The 18,815-nt window shown below is 49.6% G+C and overlaps 1 long non-coding RNA gene across 1 annotated transcript in view; it reads left to right on the top strand.

Annotated features, from left to right (window-relative positions):
* LOC120887597 (uncharacterized) overlaps positions 1-18,815 on the top strand; it is a 27,175-nt gene continuing 8,360 nt past the window's right edge. The window contains exon 1 of the long non-coding RNA XR_013434909.1: positions 1-242. This is a non-coding gene — a long non-coding RNA (uncharacterized LOC120887597). The remainder of the gene's footprint in view (positions 243-18,815) is intronic.

Here is an 18,815-nt window from a genome sequence, read left to right on the forward strand (position 1 = left end):
GATGGAATGTTTCCAGTCCTTGTTTGTACAAGTAAACAAGCTCCATCTGACCGGCACCACCCTAAGGCACAGACTGGTAAATAACTCATGTGCCAACTTACCAAACTGAATCAAGGAGCACCTGCTTGTGTGGTCATCCCAAACCCTACCAGGAATGCCAGGCATGGGAGCTTATCAACCTCACCAGACTCAACACGCTCACCTCAGACTCACCAAAGGAGGAATCTCCGGAGACTGGACAGGTCAGCACCTTGACCCTGTCACCTGGTGGCTCATCATGAGCCTTGCCCAGGAAATCACCACAGTGGCAAACCTCTGAATCTCCCTCCCGTGACTTAAGCAGAGCAGCTTCTTCTGCCCATGATGACTATGCAGCCCCACTCCAAGATGACATCTGAAGCTGACACTCCAAGGTGACACTGTCAAAAGGCTGTCTGTCAGGAACCTCGCCTAGCATAAGTTCCTGCACTTGGGCAGCTCTGCACCCTGAACAAGTTTTCAGGCTGGTCCCTAATCTTCTCTGACCACCCTCAGAGACTCTGCTTTCATATCTCTCTCTGCCTTTGCTCTCGGTTCAGCCTTTGAACCCCTGTGGCTGCCTTAATCCTTTCTTGACCTTTCTGTGTAACATACATAATGTGTGATGTGTGACTTGAGTGTGATAGACATTAGAGATTAAGGTTGGAATGAAAGAACTTGTGATTGCCCTTCATATAACTACCCGGTGACCCACACGTACTCAGTAAACTGCCACAGATAAAACTGGTGTGGCCTATGAATCTATTGTCATTTGATAAGTTTTGACATTGTGGAAAGTCACAAATGTGTTTGGTCTATGTTAATGGCAGAGTTCACTCATGACAGACGAACCCACCACAAAAGCTAACCAAGATGTCGAGGTCCTGTGGATGGCTAGGGCTGGGGTGGGAGTCTGAGGTCACCGAGCCACCGTCTCACTTGCCCTCCTGGTCTCTCACTTGACCTCCTGGTCTCTCACTTGCACTGGGAGCAGACATATTTCTACTTCCCCCATAGAAGATAGAAAGAGCTCCAGGTCCCCACAGGCACCCTGGGCTGGCAAGGCCATCAGCAAAGCTCCTCCCACCTGGGTGTGAGTGAGGAGGTTGGTTAACCCTTGTTGGAACTGTCTGGTTGGAATCCCAGCACCAGCAGTTACTTGGGATGGGTCATCTATCTTCTCTCAGCCTTGGTTTCTTCATCTACAGCATGGGGGAGGTTCTAGAACTTACTCTGTGTAAGATTCAGTTACAGCTCATGAGGATTTACCAATGACCCCCAGCTGACCAAGTCCTGCTCTCAGGGTGTTCACACCATGGTGAGACATAGGCACAGATGTCAGTAAACCAAGAAGCTAATCTAAAAAGGCAGTGAGCAACATGATGATGATGGTTATCAGCAGGGTGGGGAGGGAGCTGATCAGAAAAAGCAATCAGGCAGGAGAATCTCTGTGCGGAGAAGGAGCCAGGCTGCACAGGGCTGGAGGATACCCCAGCAGAGAACCCTGTCAGGTTGCAGCCTGTGGCAGGAGGATTTAAACAAGCGCTCTGTGTGAGAAGGGATGGGAGCAGGGAAAGGAATAGGCACTTCTGGCTAGGGAGGAGGTGGGGATCTAAGCTGAGCACAGTTCTTATAATTTTCTGTAGGACGGTGGAGCGGGTCACCTGGTCTTGGGTGAGAAACAGGGTAATACTGTCAAATGATTGGCAGCTGGCCCTCTGTAGCATTTGCCAGTGTCCATGGTGTAAATACTTCCACCAGGGTGACCTCCAGCCCCAACATGTCCTGCAGCTTCAGGGGGGCATGGGAGAGCTGCCTGGGGAGCTGGTGCAGGAGGTGACATCTAAAAGTTCTGGGAAAAGTTAGGAGAAGTCTGGGTCCCCTCATCATCCAGCCCCACCCGCTGTACACAGCTTTCCAAGGTGCTTTCTTACAGCCTCACCAGGCATCTGTTGCCCTGTCCCCGTGGCCTGAGCTGCGGCATTTGGCTGATCTATCCCAAGGGCAAGGACTTTTTAAAAAAGATGGCTATGTTTCCAGACCCAGAAAAATCAGGATTCTGTTAGAAGGAGTCATGGAAGCGTTTTGGACAGAAACCTAGCAGCTCCTGGCGCACAGATGTTCTGGAAAAGGTCAAGACAAAATCCAGTTCTTTCAGGCAGTCTGGCCGGGAAGTGTGTGGGAACAGGCAACCCCCACCTGAGACTTGTGTCTAGCTCAGAGTTTTTCTGGTTTTTAGAGAGGCTGAAGGGGAGCTGACCATGGAAAGGCAGAGGCGAGGCTCTGAGTTCCAGAGTCCTGGAGGTGGACAGGGCTACTTCCTGCAGCCAGTTAGAATCTGTGTTGCCCACATGGCTTTCCAAGGACCCACCCCGTGTCTACCCTCCTTTTCCCATTGCTTTAGAGAATTTTACTTTATTTTTTTAAAGTGCTTGTCTGCCCAGTGGATCTGTTTCATTTATGTGCAATTTTGTGGTCAACTCCTTGATAGATATTTGGTTTAATTTGCCTCTTCTACATGAAAGGCTTAAGGTTGCTTATCTTTGGGTTGCCACCTTCCTGACATCCAAGAGCACTGTGCTGAGAAAACCTTTGAAGTGCGTTTTGTGATCTTCTTGTCCTAACTGGACAGCTATCATTTGGTGACAGTTTCCCTGGATTTCTTCTGTAATTGGTGTATATCCTTTAGTCTGATTAATTCTACTAAAAATAGAGTTCTGTCATGTTTTAGGTGGATTACTTAATGAGAGAAAGAAATGTACTACTTCCCATTAAAATTTATAACCCGTAATTGTGAAATTAGGTATTTTAATTAGGTGAGACTGCATATTTTCCGAGCGTAAATCTGCAAAACTCCTTCAGATAATTATCTGCACCTTCTCTGTCCTCTGTGCATTTTATTCAGAGCCTTATCTGAATGGGGGCCTGTCACTTTGATAATGAGCCTGTTGTAGACAGTGGCTGACTGGCTGTGCCTGCGTCTCAGCACAGGACTGGCAGCTTGTTAGAGCTCATTAAATATTTGTTGAATTGAATTAAATTTGAAATACTGTATTAAAAATATGCCAACCTCCAGGGTCCTTAGCAATGATTTTTGTTGCCACTGTGGGAATATACTTGCGTTCCATTTTTATTAACTATATTGCAACTCTCCCTTTACATGAAAATCAAAACTTTTATCTAGTACTTGTGCTCCTCTGGGTTTAGCCTGAAGGCGATTCCGCCTGCCTTTGGGGGTGGGATGTCAGGTCAATGTCAGGATCCACTTCTTTGGAAGAAAAAGAGACTTTGCAGAGCCATTTTGAATTGCTTAGTGCTGGTTCACCAATAATAGCTGTGCTGTGTTCATGGTATACAGTGTAACATTATAGACATGGGGAGGTTGTACAAGGACCCAATCAGGCTAATTAGCATGTCCACCTACCACACCTGTTTTTTCTATTAACAAAACATGAAGGATGAGGAGAGTTGGTGAGGATGTGGAGAAAAGGGAATTGGACACCGGTGGGAAGGAGGTGAGTTACTGCAGCCTTTTTGGAAAACAGTTTCCTCAAGAAAATAGGAGGAGAGCAGAACTCCAACATGACCCAGCAGAACCCCTACTGAGACCCAGGTGGAGGACCTGATTCAATGATGGTATTAAACTGGAAATTTGGGTTGGGAGCAAAGATGAAAGGTATTTTTTTCTTTTTGGCAATTTTGAGAAAGACTGGGTTTTGAATGAGTCATGGCAGAAGGTGAAGGAAATCCAAACCCCTCCCGGGCCAGCCCATGCCCTTTCTAGGACACCGCCAAGCCCCGTGTCTGCCCCTCACTCCTGCCTTCCAGCCATGTGGACCTTCTGCAGGCTCCTGGGACCACCAACCATGACCCTCTGAAATAATCCTGTTTTCTTATCTGTTTAACACCTGGGGCCCTCTCTAGAATGCCAGCTTCGAGTAGGCAGGAGCTGTGCCTGTGTCACCCTGGCTGGGAACGGTGTGTGGCCTGGGTAGGCACATGGTAAATGTTGGCAGAATGGACGTTCCTCAGCTTCCATTAACCCCCATGCTGAGACCACCTGTGCTAAAGATGGATAAAATAGGGTTGATGAGCCCCATCCACTCTAAGGTTCTCCAGGCCAGAAGTCCCATGTCTGTGCTGCCTGCGTGGCTCAGGTTGTCATGTGGTTCTTCACTGGCTGGAGACCTCAGGAGCTGGCTTTCGGTTGTGGAGCACTTTGACCTGTTGGTGCCTCTGCTTGGTGGAAGCCTGACCCAGGAGGACCTGCTCCGGCTTTGGGGCTCCTTGGGGGGTTTTCTTTTAGGAAAGAGGTGGAGTTGTTAGTGAACAGGAAAGGAATCAGCAATAGCCTTCAACTTCCTGGTATCCATCCCTCCTGAATGTCTTTCTCTTTAAAATCAGAAATTACTAAGGCACCAGGAAATTCTCCCTTATTTCCATCCCCTTGAGGATTTGTCCAGTGCACAGCCCACCTGCAAGAAGGTTCTGCTCCCTGCAGAAGCGTGAGACAGTGGGTCCTGCAGGCATAGGCCCTTGCCAGGCCTTCTCCCTGCAATTTGCTAGTTCTTAATTTTTAACTTTTTTGCTATGGTTCAACTTAAAACTCTGTGTGTGTGTGTGTGTGTGTGTGTGCGTGAGAGAGAGAGAGAGAGAGAGAGCGCAATTACTTGACTACCACTTTTTCTGGGGTCTCCTTCCAAGGCTTCCAGGGCAACTCTTCCTGCAAAGCCCCCTCCCCTTCCTCCTGGTCTCGCCTCACCCCTGAGTTTTATTTGGTTGGCTTGGGTCCGTCTCTTGGTGCTCACTAGCTGGTTATAATTACATGTTGGGATGAAGGAAAAGGAGATAATTTGTGGCTTGATAGATAATAAGTCGGGCAGACATCTCCTTTTTTTTTTTTTAAGCAGAAATTCAATAACTCAATTTTGGTGCTTCATAATGCAGAGTAAGAAGCCAGGTGGAACTGGACGGTCCTGTTCCTGGGGGGCGGCTTGCACAGCTCAGTCCATAAGATCCACTCTCCCCGTCTCCATCACTGGGCAGCTTAATAAAGCCCCTAATAGGATTTTCTGACTGTAAGAACTGCAGACCATGGGGCAGAGGCAAAGTTGTGCTCATGTGCCATCTGTGTGTCAATTTCACAGGCGATGGCTACGTGTCAGGGGGTTTGTTATATCAGCCCAGAATGCACTGCTGTATCTGACAGAGCTGTAAAGCCCAGCAGCTCCAGTGGGTACCTGCATAGGGTGAATCCAGCTCGGTTTTTACTTCTGCAAGCAACTAAGTCTCAGAACCGAGTCTGCTGGGCGATCACAGTGGTGGAGGTCGGTGAAAATACAGCCGTCACTCTCAGGCTGTGCTCATTAGCCACACTGGGAAGGCTGAGCGGAGGTGGGGTACCACTGATTTCAACGGAGACTTTAAAAAAGTTCTGTCAAGGGATAAAGGACAGCTATTTTGGGAGTTAATTATATATTCTCATAGAATAGAGAAACATTGTTCTTTGCTCATTTATTTTTATTCTAAAGAAATTGAATTGATATGAGGGAATCAGCAGATCAGATGTAGACATCAGTGAGTGACATAATTAATGTCAGGCTTGAAGGAGCAGCTGGCTGCCTGGGCTTGTAAGAACGCGGCATCACGCACATGTCACATCTTTTCGAGGGCCTCCTCGCAGCAGCTGAGCTATTCATAAGACACGGGTAGGTGAGAGGAAACGACAGACTCACTTCTTGTGAGACCAGCTCACAAACTAAAGCAACGGTGGCTCTGTGTTCTCGCCGGCTCTCCCTCCTCCCTCCTCGAGGTGCCAGATTTGAGACTGAATTGCCTTAGAATCCATCTTAGTGCTGTGGGACGTGACAGATCCCGGATCCTATTTTTAATTTCATGGCTGGAGAGACGAGGCCCAGAGCACTGTGATATCTTAACCCAACACATGCTGCTCACTCGATAGTAGGCTATGACTACATATGACAGAAACCCCAGGAGCCCACCCAGACGGGGCTGCTTCTTCACACTTAGCAAGATCTGGAGGTAAGCAGCTGCAGGCCCCTGTTCCTGATTTTTAATTATTATTTTTTAAAGCAGGAGGTATGGTTTTGGTTCAGGGTCACAGAATGGCTGTTGTCATTCCAACCTTTACAACCTTATTCCATCAGGGAATTGAGGGACAAGGGGGAATTCTTGTGATATATGTCTCCTTCACCAGGAAAGCAAAGCCATCTCAGGGAGCCCAGCCAAGAACTGGGAAAATAAGCATTTACTTGGGAACCTCTGTAGTGGCAGCAGATACAGCACAATAATTCAGGTGAGATGTTATGAGCTTCATTGGCTTCTGCATGGCCAGCTTTTAATCCTTGCTCCAAAGTGTGTCAGGCTGACCTCCTTGGGCTGCCTCAGAGGCTCATATGCTGGATCATCCAACCTACTCTGGGAACATGGTACCTGCTAAACCCAATGCTAAGTGCCAGGGACACAGTAGTGAGCCTTGCACAGGTGCCTCTGGGTGCTATAATAATCGTGGCTTTTGAGGACAGCAAATATTACTAGATAATTAAATGGTTAAGTATCTAATTACAGCTTATGAAGGGGGTAGGGCAGAGCTATATGGAGGCAGAGTCTCCCCTCTGGGAGTCCAGCTGGCCCGAGTGGTTAAGGGGGAGCAAAAGGAAATGGAGAGGCAAGAGTGAGCGATCCTTCTCAAGAGAAAGAACGAGGCAGAAAGAATGACACTGTCAAGGAGCAGGGAGGCCACAGGCAGATGTTGGCCAGCCTCGGGCACCCCGAGTGTCAGCTTTGCCGTGGGAAGTTGCAGGGCTCCATAGGGACGGCTCATTAGGATTCACAGATTAAAGCCTGCGCACACCCTTCGCCTGCGACAACCTCTCCCTTCTCTGGTTGATAACTGTCTGTGTTTGTGGGTATGCCATGGACCCCATCCCCCCTTGCCTGGACCCCAGGGGCTCTCCAGTATTGCCTGGGCTGACCTTACAATATCCTACAAGACATTCAGCCACAAGCAATCAACTGGCCCCTGTGGGATCTGACAACCGGATGGAGCCTGCCAAGGAAGACATCAGAGGTGTTGAGACCCCTGGGAAAGTACATGCTGCCCTTTCCCGGGGGCTCATTTATTAGACTTTGGTGGAGCTTGGATGGACCGGATGCTGACTCTTCATCTTTATGGAACCTGATAACTTGACGAGATCAGGCAACAAATCCATGGATGACGGACATCCATCGGAGACTTCATAAAATGTAAGATGGGTAATGTGCTTGCCGAGGGAAGGGACATGGGCTGTTTTCCATGGAGCTGCAGGTTTTTCCCCGTGGAGGTCCTGGGCATTGAGCCCGAGGGCTCCCTATCCCCGAGCTACACCCCAGCACTTGTCAGACGGCTTGAGATGTGGGTGACGCAGCCAAGCTGAGATTTGCCACTGATCACAGAGAGAGATTCTGTGGTCAATAGCTCATCACCACAAAATGGAAAGAGCAGCTGATCAAAACCAGCCCCTGCAGAGTGGATAGATTCGCGATGCTCAGTCCACAAGGCGAGGGTGAGAGGGCACCTCCTGGGCTTGGGCAAGGTCTTCCTGCCGGCCTCGCATTTTCCCCGAGGGCTGGCTCAGTTTGCAACCTGTCCTCCTCGGGGAAGGGAGCTGAGCCTCAGGGGGAGGGTCTGGGGCTGGTGACTGGTGGCTGCCATTTTCCTCACTTGTTGTCCCCCCAGACTTTCAGATAGATGTTTCTGGAAACTTGAAGCTGCCAAGGCAGCAAGGGGATCTTTTTGGTTCTGCCTTTATGGCAGCTCAAGAATATCCTCGATCCAAGACAGGGAAAGCGTCAGGGCAGACACATCACTGAGAGCCCCGTGTTCCCAGGTGACTCAGGGGCAGGAGGAGCATGAGGATCGACGGTGGAAGCTGAGTCACAGGCACAGGGCCTCAGAGGTGACAGTGTGATGGAGGCAGAAACAGGGGACCTTGCAGCGAAGGGCAAGGGGCCTTAGCCACGAGTGGAGGTGAGCATGGACCAGGCTTCCTCTGGGCCCCAGAAGAGCAGGCCCTGACCTGTGAGCTCAGGAGCAGAGCTAGGATTTCGTGGAGAATACAGTCACAGGTGCCCCATGACAGCAGTCAATACAGCAGACCGACTGAGCCGCGGTGTTCAGACCCTGCCTCCCTCACCTCCCTGGGCCTCAACCCTGGAGGCCACAGGGACACCCACAAGACCTGAAAGCAGGACAGTGATTTCTGGAGATTCCGTGAAATGACGCTTCTCAGTGTTCTTGGTGACGTCTTCTCCTTGGACTCATCAGCATAGGCCACCAAACAGCCTCTGAGTGGCTCCATTACAGGGGTGTCGCTCCCCAGGGCCTCATGCACTGGTGACCTAGTTTCATTCAAGGTGGCCAAAGTCACCCCAGTTCACATTTGCTGTAGAGAAAGTTTGGATTAAATTACCTAAAAAATATTGTTGCTATTATTTTGTTTTGCAGCACAGAGTTCAGCCTTGAAATGGGAAAAATCGAAGTGATTAAAGATGCAAGTGTGGGATTTTTGGTGTGCGAAGCTAGGTAGGGCTGCTGTGGGGTGTTGGTACTTTGTGCTTAGATGTGGTCACTCTGCAGGTGTGACACCTGGGTACCTGATGCCCACTAAGTCAGAAACTGTCTTAGGACTTGGAAGCCAGGGGAGCTTGAATTCCAGGGCCCCATCCTCTCCTTTCTGCCTGGAAGGTCATTCTCGGGGTTTGGGGTTGAACTCATTCTCAAGCTCAAAACCCTTCAAGGACAGCAGCCTGGCATCAAAGCACCCAGCAGGTCATTGCCATGGGTGCCAAAGCTGTCCACAGCATACCTGCCTCACCTTGGGCCAAGCACCTGTCTGGTACCGCTCAGCCTTTGGGCCAAGCTATGGCCCTCGCGGAAAAAACACCTTTGCCACACAGTGCCCGTACTTGGACAGTGCCCATACTTGGGGCCTGATCCTGGCCGCTGTGCATTTATACATTCCGCCTTCTTCTCTGGACAGTGCGACCTTTTCAGTTCACAGTGGGGATGCCCAGTAGATGCCCACGGACATCTGCTGTGAATGAATGAAGGCAGGACGGGGGGAGACGTGGACCCTCGAGACCACAGCAGGCTGCGGCCAGGGCATCTGCTGCCTCCTTTGAAGTTTGGTTTCAGATGGCAGAAGTGGCCAGGGGCCTGGTGGCTCTGTGCGGGTTCCTGTCTGGTCAGCATGCGCTGCAGTCGAGGCTGTGAGCCTGCAGCCTGGTCTCCCCGCCCCACCTCTGGAAACCTTTCCTGCTACACAATCAATGCTCCCAGGATGAGATAGTTTCAAAAAGGAGAGGGTTCTTTTCTCGCAGCTCTGGAGGAGGGGACGTCTGAGAGAGATCAAGGCTCACACAGGCTCTGCTCTCTGCTGTATCCCCTGGAGGGGAGGGACGATGGGTCCCTCTGTGGCAAAGACAGAGTGGCAAGCTTGTTGTACACTGAGGATCCTTGATCTCACGCACAAGGGAGGTGCCCTGGTGGCCTATCACCTCTCGAAGGCTTCATCTCTTGATATTGTCACGTTGGCAACTCCTGATTTTGGAGGGCATACATTCAAACCATCACGCAGGCTCTTTGTCTTTCTAGTCACCTGCATTCCTTAGGCTGGCTGCCTCATGAACTCTACATGGCTGCAGGCCTCCAGACATCACAAATTCACCCAGCTTCATCAACAAGAGGGAACATTGTCCTCAGGTCTCCCATTTTAACCAGGGACAAGATTCTCTCACACAATTCTCTGGTAGTCTTTTGCTCAGATCCTGGAGGAGAGCAATGGACTGACATCTCTGGGAGGCAGGTGTCTGGCATGATTGGCGGCTGTGTTAGAAGCCAGTTCTGCTTCTACCACAGGAGGCTGGTGAGTGGCCCTTGGTGGGCAGCCAACAATATCCACCACACTCTTCAAACCTGGCCTCTGGCAGAGATTGGAGTTTGGTTGGTTCTCTGCTGGCTCTGTAATGGGGAGCTATGTCACATAGGAGATGTCCCTTGGGGGCTGGGCTCCTCTCAGTGGACATTGTCCATCTATGGTGTGGGGCATTATACTAACGAAGCCCAAGCAGAGAAGGAGCTGCGGTCCTCACACAGGTGGACGGGCACCAGGGGTGTGGGGTGTGGGCTCCAGCGATCCCTCATTGCCTGTCCCCATTGTCCATGCTTGGATTCCTCCCAGTTGCTCTTCCATCCTGGAGGAATACGGTGGCCAGCAGCTCCCAGCGTCCATCTGCTGATGTGGAGAAGCTGTTCTCCCCAGACAGGCCCAGCATGAGTCCTGGTTGTCACTGTCTGTATGGAGTGACTTGGATCACGGGCCTCCATCACCACCCACTGGAGCCAGCCGTGGGCCCCTGATGAGGGACTGGGATGAAGGGTGGGGAGGGGCTCTGGGGGTCGTGGACACCAGGGGGATGTGAGTTAGATGGCAGTGTGGCAGAGAAAGGAGCTTGGGGGAGATTCCTGCCTCTAGTCCCCAGATACCGGCTGATGCAAGTGGTGATATTTCTGGTCTTGGTACAAGAAGTACGTTTTGCTGAAATATGTGACTGATCCAATTGCAATGACTTTAAAATGAAAGGAGTCTCCATTCTCTTTGGAAGGGATAAAAAGCTCAGGAGGGGGAAATTACATAACTCAAGTTACGTAAATGCAGATCCTGGTGTCCTCCTTTCTTCTCCTGCTCGGTCTCTCTTACAGGACTCACGTGACTGTAGGATGCACGTTCTGTTTCCTTTTGGGTCATGTTGAATGCCTGGTCACTGTTCCGGAGACACGCACTCCATAGTGTGAGGAAGTCATTCCCTGCTTGTCCTGGGTGCATTCAGCTCCCCTCGGTGTGAGCCGTGTGCAGGCTGACGGGATGAGGGTGTTCCCCGCAAACCCACAGCGGGTCTGGCCCAGCCCAGCACTCACAGAAGTCCACGTCTCTGCCCTCTGCCAGCCTCAGCTGGAATCGAGTTCTAGCACAGAACAGTGCCAGTGTGTGCTGTGGAAGTGCTGCTCCTGTTCTGTGTGTGGGAGGGAACTCTGCGCTTCCTGCTCATCTCTTAATGCAAAACTAAGACTGCTCTCAAAGTAGCTTCCTGCTTATAAAAATAAAGAGAGTTCTGTAAGGAAAGACCAGAGTTCTGTTAAAGACAGAAAAAAAAAAATACCCTCTTGATTTAAATATCCCGGTGAACTCTCAGTGTGCAGAAATGGACACAGTGCAGGAATGTCCTGCCGCAGACAGCAGACCTGCAGACACCAAGGCTGGGATTGACTGACTGTGACAGGTTCTGACCCGCAACCTGGCACTGCAGCCACCTCCTGGATCTGTCCTGGGATCCTGTGCTGTCAGACAGGGTGATGGGGGGCTGCTCTGGCCTGATTCACACTGGTGTCCCTGGGAACTGGTGCCTTGAGAAAATGAACTGCATCTTCTCCTGGCAGAAACCACAGCCTGCCTTGACCTAGAAACTGGAATAGAAACGGAATGAAAAGCTCAGTAGTCCTCCACAGAAAGAGGGACTTGTTTTATGGTGGAGAAGAAAGTAAAACCCCTCTGTAGATTTCTTAAAGAGACCACACACTTCCCTGTCCTAACCCCAATGCCAGATATAATTAAGATCAAAACCAGATTTTCTTGGAGGGACTGGAATGGAGTAAATCAAATTCCATGTATCTATGTCTTTGTCAAAATGAACCCAAGTGCTATGTATAACTTCAATGCTCTAATAAAAAAAGAAAAATTAAAAGAAGTAACAACAGATCTCCCTTGGGGTGCTGTTGTGTTTGGAAATCTGAGACCACTCCTTTGACAATTTCTATTTGTATACATTCATTATTCCAGAAAATAATCAATGCAACTGAGCATGGAATAGGATTGCATTATTGACTGATGTGAGATACCATGCAATTAAATATTTAAACAATGCAAAAAAAAAAAAAACCGAAAAACAACAACATTGGTAGTAAAAATAAGAGGCAGGCATAATTACCTAGGTGAAATCTAAGCAGAGAGAATCTTTCATTATTTGCTTTCATTTAATTTCTGATAAGATTTAAAATATATGACAAAAAAAAGAGTTAGTAAAATTAAGATATTGGGACAGGCGTAATTACCCAGATGAAATCTAAGCAGAGCAAATCTTTCATTATTTATATTTATTTAATTTCTGATGAGATTCAACGTCCTTGGATTTTGGCCTCTTTTGTTCTGCTTTATTAAGATTGCTAGCATCCTCACACTTGGCTGTCTTTGGTTTTGTTATTATCACAATTGCTTTAGAAGAACTTTTTGATTTTTGTGTAATCAAAGCCTTGTCAGGGTTCAGTTGGAACCCTCGTGACTGGAGACATTGGAAGGAGGGATGGCAACCCTCTTCCTGTTTTTTCCATATCGGCCTGCTCCTGTTTCCCGGAACACGTCTGACCACCTGACCTGCAGCTACTGCTCACCCCTGCTCAGGCCCCAGTTCCCTTGAACAGCTCTGGTCTGCTCCACTGTTATGGAAAACCTTGAAGAGCTCTGAGCAGGAACAGTGCAGCAGACCACTGAATGGTGACATTTCCCTTCCTTCTCTGACTTATCCTGCAGAACAGTTCTATCAATGCTGACCTTTTAGAGACTGACTTTTAGGTCTCCCAATGAGCACTGTCCCTGGGTGCCAGCTCTGGACTGGCGTGACCATCCTTGATGCTAAGCAAGGTTTTGCTTCTCTTTTTTTGATTTTTAGTGGTGGGGAGTGTCTTAGTGCGTTCTGGCTGCTGTACCAGCACACCACAGACTGAGTGGCCCAAGAGCAACAGGGATTTATTCCTCATCATTCTGGGGGCTGGAAGCCCAAGGTCAAGGTCAAGATCCAAGGTCAAGGTGCCAGCAGGTTCAGTGTGGGTTGAAAGCTTATTTCCTCCTGTGGGAAGGGAGCAGGGAGCTCTCCAGGGTGCTGTTATACCAGCACTATGAGGGGTGGGGTGTAAACGTCCAGACCACAGCCCTGGGGTCAGGAGAAAGGTCTCAAAGGCAGGTCTGAGGAGACTGGATGAGGGACTGCAGGCTACATTTTGGGCTTGCTCTCTTGTGCAGCCCATGAGCTGTATTTGAATGAGTTTTGGGGAGAACTGTGGGGGGCATGGGTGCAGTGGCTAGACACTTCCTATTCTCCATCACCTTATATCATGAACTGATCACCCTGCTTGGCATCTTAACAGCAGAGCAGTTCATACCACTTCCATCAGCTGCTAATGGCAAACCCTTCCTGGGCTTGAACTTTCTGAGCAGCACCATGTCTCAGTATTTTATTATCCTGGGATCCTGCATGACTCAGAATCAAAAGAAGATATTTAATATCAAGGAAAATAAACTTCTATTGTAAGTCACAAGATTTTGGGGGATGTTTGTTACTACTGTGTAATAGTGCCCATCCTGACTGATACAAGGTGTGTAGAAATGCTTGAATGAGTAGGGTTGACTCAGTGGAAGAAGAGTACAGGTCTCAAAAGACTATTCTGAAGGATATAGTCATGGATCCTTAGATCCACAGGATGCTTTATTTGTACTTAAGTTGTTTTATTTAACACTGGCAAAGCCTTCTCATTGCAAGTTCTTGTGTGGTTGTTAAGAATTAGTCTTATATCACACTCTCAAGCCTGTTGCAGTCCTGCGATTGCTGTCTCAGGACCCCACAGCTGGCACCAGGCAGCCCGATGCCCTCCCAGTCCCTGTGGGCAGTTTCTGGACACAGTGTTGCCTGGACACTACCCCTTTTTTTGCTGCTGGTTCCAGATGAATCTTAAGATTCCTCTTCCCCCACATCCCAGTGGCTCCCTGTTTAACATGTGAGCAAATTCAAAGGGTCAGCTTCATCCCTAGGTCCTATTCAGAATCAGGATTTTCTTTCTACAAGCTCAAAACTCTTGTGAAGGAGGCAGATGCTTAGACAATGGCCGAAGCACAAATTAGAGGTCGCTTGAACTGCTGAGGCTGAAGGGCCAAGTGTCAGGAAAGGAAGGAGCTGGAGTAGCTGGTTCTGCCTGGTGGGAGCAGGGAAGGCTTCTCAGAGGAGGTGGCATCTGAGCTGGTTTTGAAGAAAAGCAGGAGTTCCTCTTTGGGTTTAGATAGTATTTCCCCACGATTGCCCTGTTTTTATTTTGTTTCTCTGAGAAGGGTGATATCACAAGTTGTTCTTATTGAAACACCAATGCTGTAATAGGGACTAGCCTTTTAGAAGCCATTTTACCCCAAAATTTGACACAGGGGAGGTAAGGTTGGCAGTGGTTGACGTGGGGATATCTTTCTGAGTTTAATGCTTATGCGGAGGGTGGCCCTGGAGAGGGGGCTGCTCAGGAGCCCATTCAGTTGCTCACCAGGGTGGGTGCAGACTTCCGGATGAAATCTGGCGCAGATAGTACTCACCTTCACGCTTGCTGAGCACTGTGTAGGGTGTGCCCTAGGACACACATCAGGGGTTGGCAGGGGTTCTCCATAAAAGGCCAGAAAGGGAATCTTTGAAGCTCTGCTGGCCAGACACCATCTGCTGTAACTACCAACCCTGGTGCTGCAGGGTGAGAGCAGATTGAGACAAGAGGTAACCCCCAGGTCCAGTGGCTCTAGCAAAATCGCACCCCCCCACCAGGCCGCAGGCTGGCTTGAGCCTGACAGTGCCTGCCTGCTGACTGCTGCACTATGTGATCTTTTTTATTCTCCAAAACAAAACAAAATCATGAAAAACACAAAACCCAAGTGAAGTGGCAGCAGTACCAGCTCTGCCTAGAGATGGGGAGGCTGAGGCTCTGGGAAGCTGAATGGCTCAGCAGGGCTTTGAACCTGACTTGAGGTTTCCTGAGCAGCACAGCCGCACAGCTGGCCCAGGTAAACCCAAGCGCTCGGCATGAATGGACCAGGGACTGTTCCCACAGCATCTTTGTTTCTGCAGAAAGAGAAGCTGATAGCGTCAAGCAGAAACCAGCCCCAAGTCCAGCTGGGGGTGGGTTTCCGCCAGCCCCCCAGACCTCTTGGTTAAATGCCATAGGGTGAAGCCCATCTCTGGCACAAATGCTCCTTCCAACTTCACATCCTGCCACCAGTCCTCACTTAAACAAGAGCATTGATGGCTCATTTTCTTTCCCCATCCAGGTCTGATTTCAGTAGAAACGAGCCCTTTCCTGTAGGGTACAGATTTCATTTCTGACACAGGATCAAGCTCCGTTAGCCCCTGTGAGCAGCTAGAACTGGAACCAGAAGAAGTTGGACCCTCTGTCCAAGGGTCTGTCAACCTGGTGATCATTAGACTCCTCTTTATACCAGATTGGTTTAGTCAAGCTGCCTAGACACAGTGCTGGCAGCTTGGGTGAGAGGAGAGGTCAGAACGCAGCTGAGCACAGAGGACTGCTGACAGCCCAGGTGGGTGGGAGGGAGAGAGCTTCAGCAAGGTCTCCTTGGGCTCTACCAGAGTGGCCCAAGGAAGGAGGCACATTTACAAGGAAGAGAGTGCACAGCAGCCAGTATAGGGGAGAACACCAAGAGTTCAATTTGGGGTGATTATAGTTTGAGGGGCAGAAGAGGCATCCATCCAGTCGGAAATGTTAGGCAGCTAGACACAGATCTCCAGGTTCAAGGTGGCAGTCAGGACTGCAGATAGAATACAGAGGTCAACAGTGCAGAGATGGAACTTAGCCCCCTGGGTCTGTTGCATCTGGATAGATGTCGTCGCCCCCCCCCCTCGAACCCCCCTCATGTGGTGTTCATTTCTGTGTAGATCACTTTCTGTTCACCTCCAGCTGTGCAGGAAGTGCAACTCAAGACCCTGGTTCCGGGAATCCACAGCAGACAAGCACCGTCCTGCTGTAGCATCCACCACCTGCAGGACCCGGCTGCCACTCAGGAGGAAGACAGCAAGACTCCGCCTTGCTGTGGGACCTGAGGAGAAGTAGAACTGCAGACCAAGACCACACAAGGTCCTGGGGAGCAGAAGAATGGTCTGTGTTAACACAGAGATTCTGAGCCTATGACATGAGGTGGCAGTGTCCCTCTGCCCAGGTGCCCACGTGTCTGGGGTCACCCTGTCTAAAGGTAGCTTTTTGGTCCTTGGAGGAAAGGGGACATGCAGACTTTTATCCTGTGGTTGGGGTATAAGAGTCTGAGGCTATAAGATTGTCTGTGTCACTTAAGATGGAAGCCCTAGACTGAGGAGTGTCACCACCGACGCCCAGATTCTCACTTTCAACCAAAGCTTCCTCCTACCCTCCTCTTCCTCCTCTGTCATCTTTTCTTTTTTTAACTAACCTATTTTGTGGACTCTGTCTCTGGATTGGAGGTAGGTGAGGATCATGGCTTGAGTGCAGCTGGGGTTTCCATAACCTGGGGCTAGTTCTATAAACCAGCCTGCTACTTGCAATAGTCCTCAACTCAAGGACCACGCCTTGACCACACCTGGTTTAAATCATGTTTCCAGGGAATCCTGACAGCAGATGCTTTCCCCCCTGTGCACTCTGGAGGCTTGAGCTGTGTGTCAGAGCTAGCTCCATTCTATGAGCTGCAGAGAGAGCTTCTATGAACTTAGCATATTTTCTGATGTTTGCAAGGTGATGTCGTTGGAGAGAAGCTACTGGGGAGAGCCGTAGTTTTTACATAGTGCATGCACAGTCAATCTAACAGGGGTAATTACGAGTTTTTGAGAAGATAGAAGACAAGGTGTGGGTCATGTCTCAGAGAGGTGATACTCTGGGACACTCAAGAAGGAATGCAAACCCACCTGTGCTGGGAGACTAAGCCAAACAGGGAGCAATGCTCAGAACCAGAAGCAGCTCTCTCGCAGGCTGTGGCTGTGTTCCCTGCCTTGCTCCATCTTAGAAACATGATGCTTCCGCTAAGGGGAAAGTTTTTGGGGAAAAAAAATGACAAACTGCTTCAAGTTTGTGGAAATGAGCAGTGGCTATGGCCAGACTCACTGGTCCACTGTCCAGCAGTGTCCTAGGTTGGCCTTTGCTGTCCTGCCTCAGGAAAGGTTCTAGAGAGGGAGAGAGACTCCCCACCCTATGGCAGCTGGAGTCCTCCATGCTGGGAGCCCAGCCCGGCTTGGCATGCACAGGGCCATGGGGACACATGCTTGCAGACCACCGAGGTTTGCATGCATTTGGTTTTGCTTCCCCCTCTTCTCCTGGCAGAGAGGGCTCAAGAGAGTGAGGCCCTCCCACCCTGGTAGGTTATCAGAGGCAATTCACAAGAGCTACCATGACCGTCTCTTTTATCTGGTGGATTTAATTTCATTTTTTCCAGACTATTTATACACAAGGAAAAATACATGAGATTATGAAAATCCACAAACATTTGGTTTAGGATATTGTAGCATCAATGAGCCAAAGAGTGCCCCCACCCTGGTACCAGCCTCTGTTTACTGCACAGCTGGCTGAGACCAGCATAAAACCTTGCTGGCGCCAAACTCAAATTTCAAAACTTCTATATCATTTTCAATAAAACTTCAACAGCACATTTTTCATCATGTAGGGCCTTCTTGCTTTGTGTATACTGAAAACTGTGCCCAGCTTAGCTCATCACAGATGCACCATCTCTAGCCCTCAAAGACCACAGTGACTTCAGTCCTCTCTGACTCAGACATTCCCCCTTGCTGCTGGGATGTCACCTGGGCAGGTGAATCCACCTGCTCCAGGAGTTGTCTGGACCTCCCCTGTTTCTGGGTGGAGGACCCTGGGCCAGAACCTCTGAAGTTTCTCACACAGGGAAGGATCCGTGCTGGAAACCTGGGTAAACATTTCACAAATGAAGCTTGAGTGAGCTACTGTCCTCTCTTGGTTACCCATTTCACCTGATTACCCCCGATCCCTGAACTCCCTGCAGAGGGGGAGGAGAGATGGAGTCAGAGAGCGCAGGTCTTGTTAGGGTCCCTTTATTGTCCATCTTTCAGGGCACTCACCCTCTGCCCCTTGCCACCCTCTTTCTGTCCATCTTGTGCCTACCTGGACCTCATGCAGCTTCATGCTTAACTTCTTGTTTAAACATGACCATGGGGTGAAGCAGCCTGGGTTGGAGGGGGCTGCTTCAAGCTTGGGTGGTTCTGTGGCCCAGAGAGTTGGACCTTCCTCTATGTTGGAAAAGCGTCAAATCTGCTTCAGCTGAGACCACTGGGGTTCTCCTGTAGGGCAGCTCACATGCCACAGTGTGCCCTTGCCATGTCCCTTCCTCAAGTGTCTTGCCAACAAGATATGGCCTAAAAATTAGGTGAAAGCGTGTTATTTTCTCATTAAATGACATACATCCTCCTCCTCTGGGCCAATCCACCTCCTTCCTGGACAGTGCTGCCCCATCCTGTCTTCCATTTGTCTCTACTTGTAGTGGTGAGTCGGGGCTGGGGAGGGGGCAAGCGCAAGGTGGTTTTGAATTTGGGAGCCAGCATTGTCATGTACAGGGGTTCATGGAAACCCTCAAGTCAGTGAAGAGTGTGAAGAGTATTTAAATACAATCCACTCTCCATGTTTTTCAGAAGATCGGTGTTACCTCTGCCTGCTGCTAGCAGTGAATCCCCTTTGCACAGTGAAGGCTGGCTGCTGACCTCCAGTCTTTGAGGCTGGCTTAGAGAATGCGGAGAGGGCTGGGGTAGCTGCAGGAATATTGGGGAGTTTGCTTCATTTTATTTTATTTTTTTTTACTGAGTCTAGAATGTCAAGTGTCTCCTTGGCAAAGCCATTCAGAGTTGGGCAAGAGAGAGTAAGACTTGGTATAGAAGGGGACATT

Source organism: Ictidomys tridecemlineatus, chromosome 2, assembly GCF_052094955.1.
Source record: "Ictidomys tridecemlineatus isolate mIctTri1 chromosome 2, mIctTri1.hap1, whole genome shotgun sequence".
NCBI lineage: Eukaryota > Metazoa > Chordata > Mammalia > Rodentia > Sciuridae > Ictidomys > Ictidomys tridecemlineatus.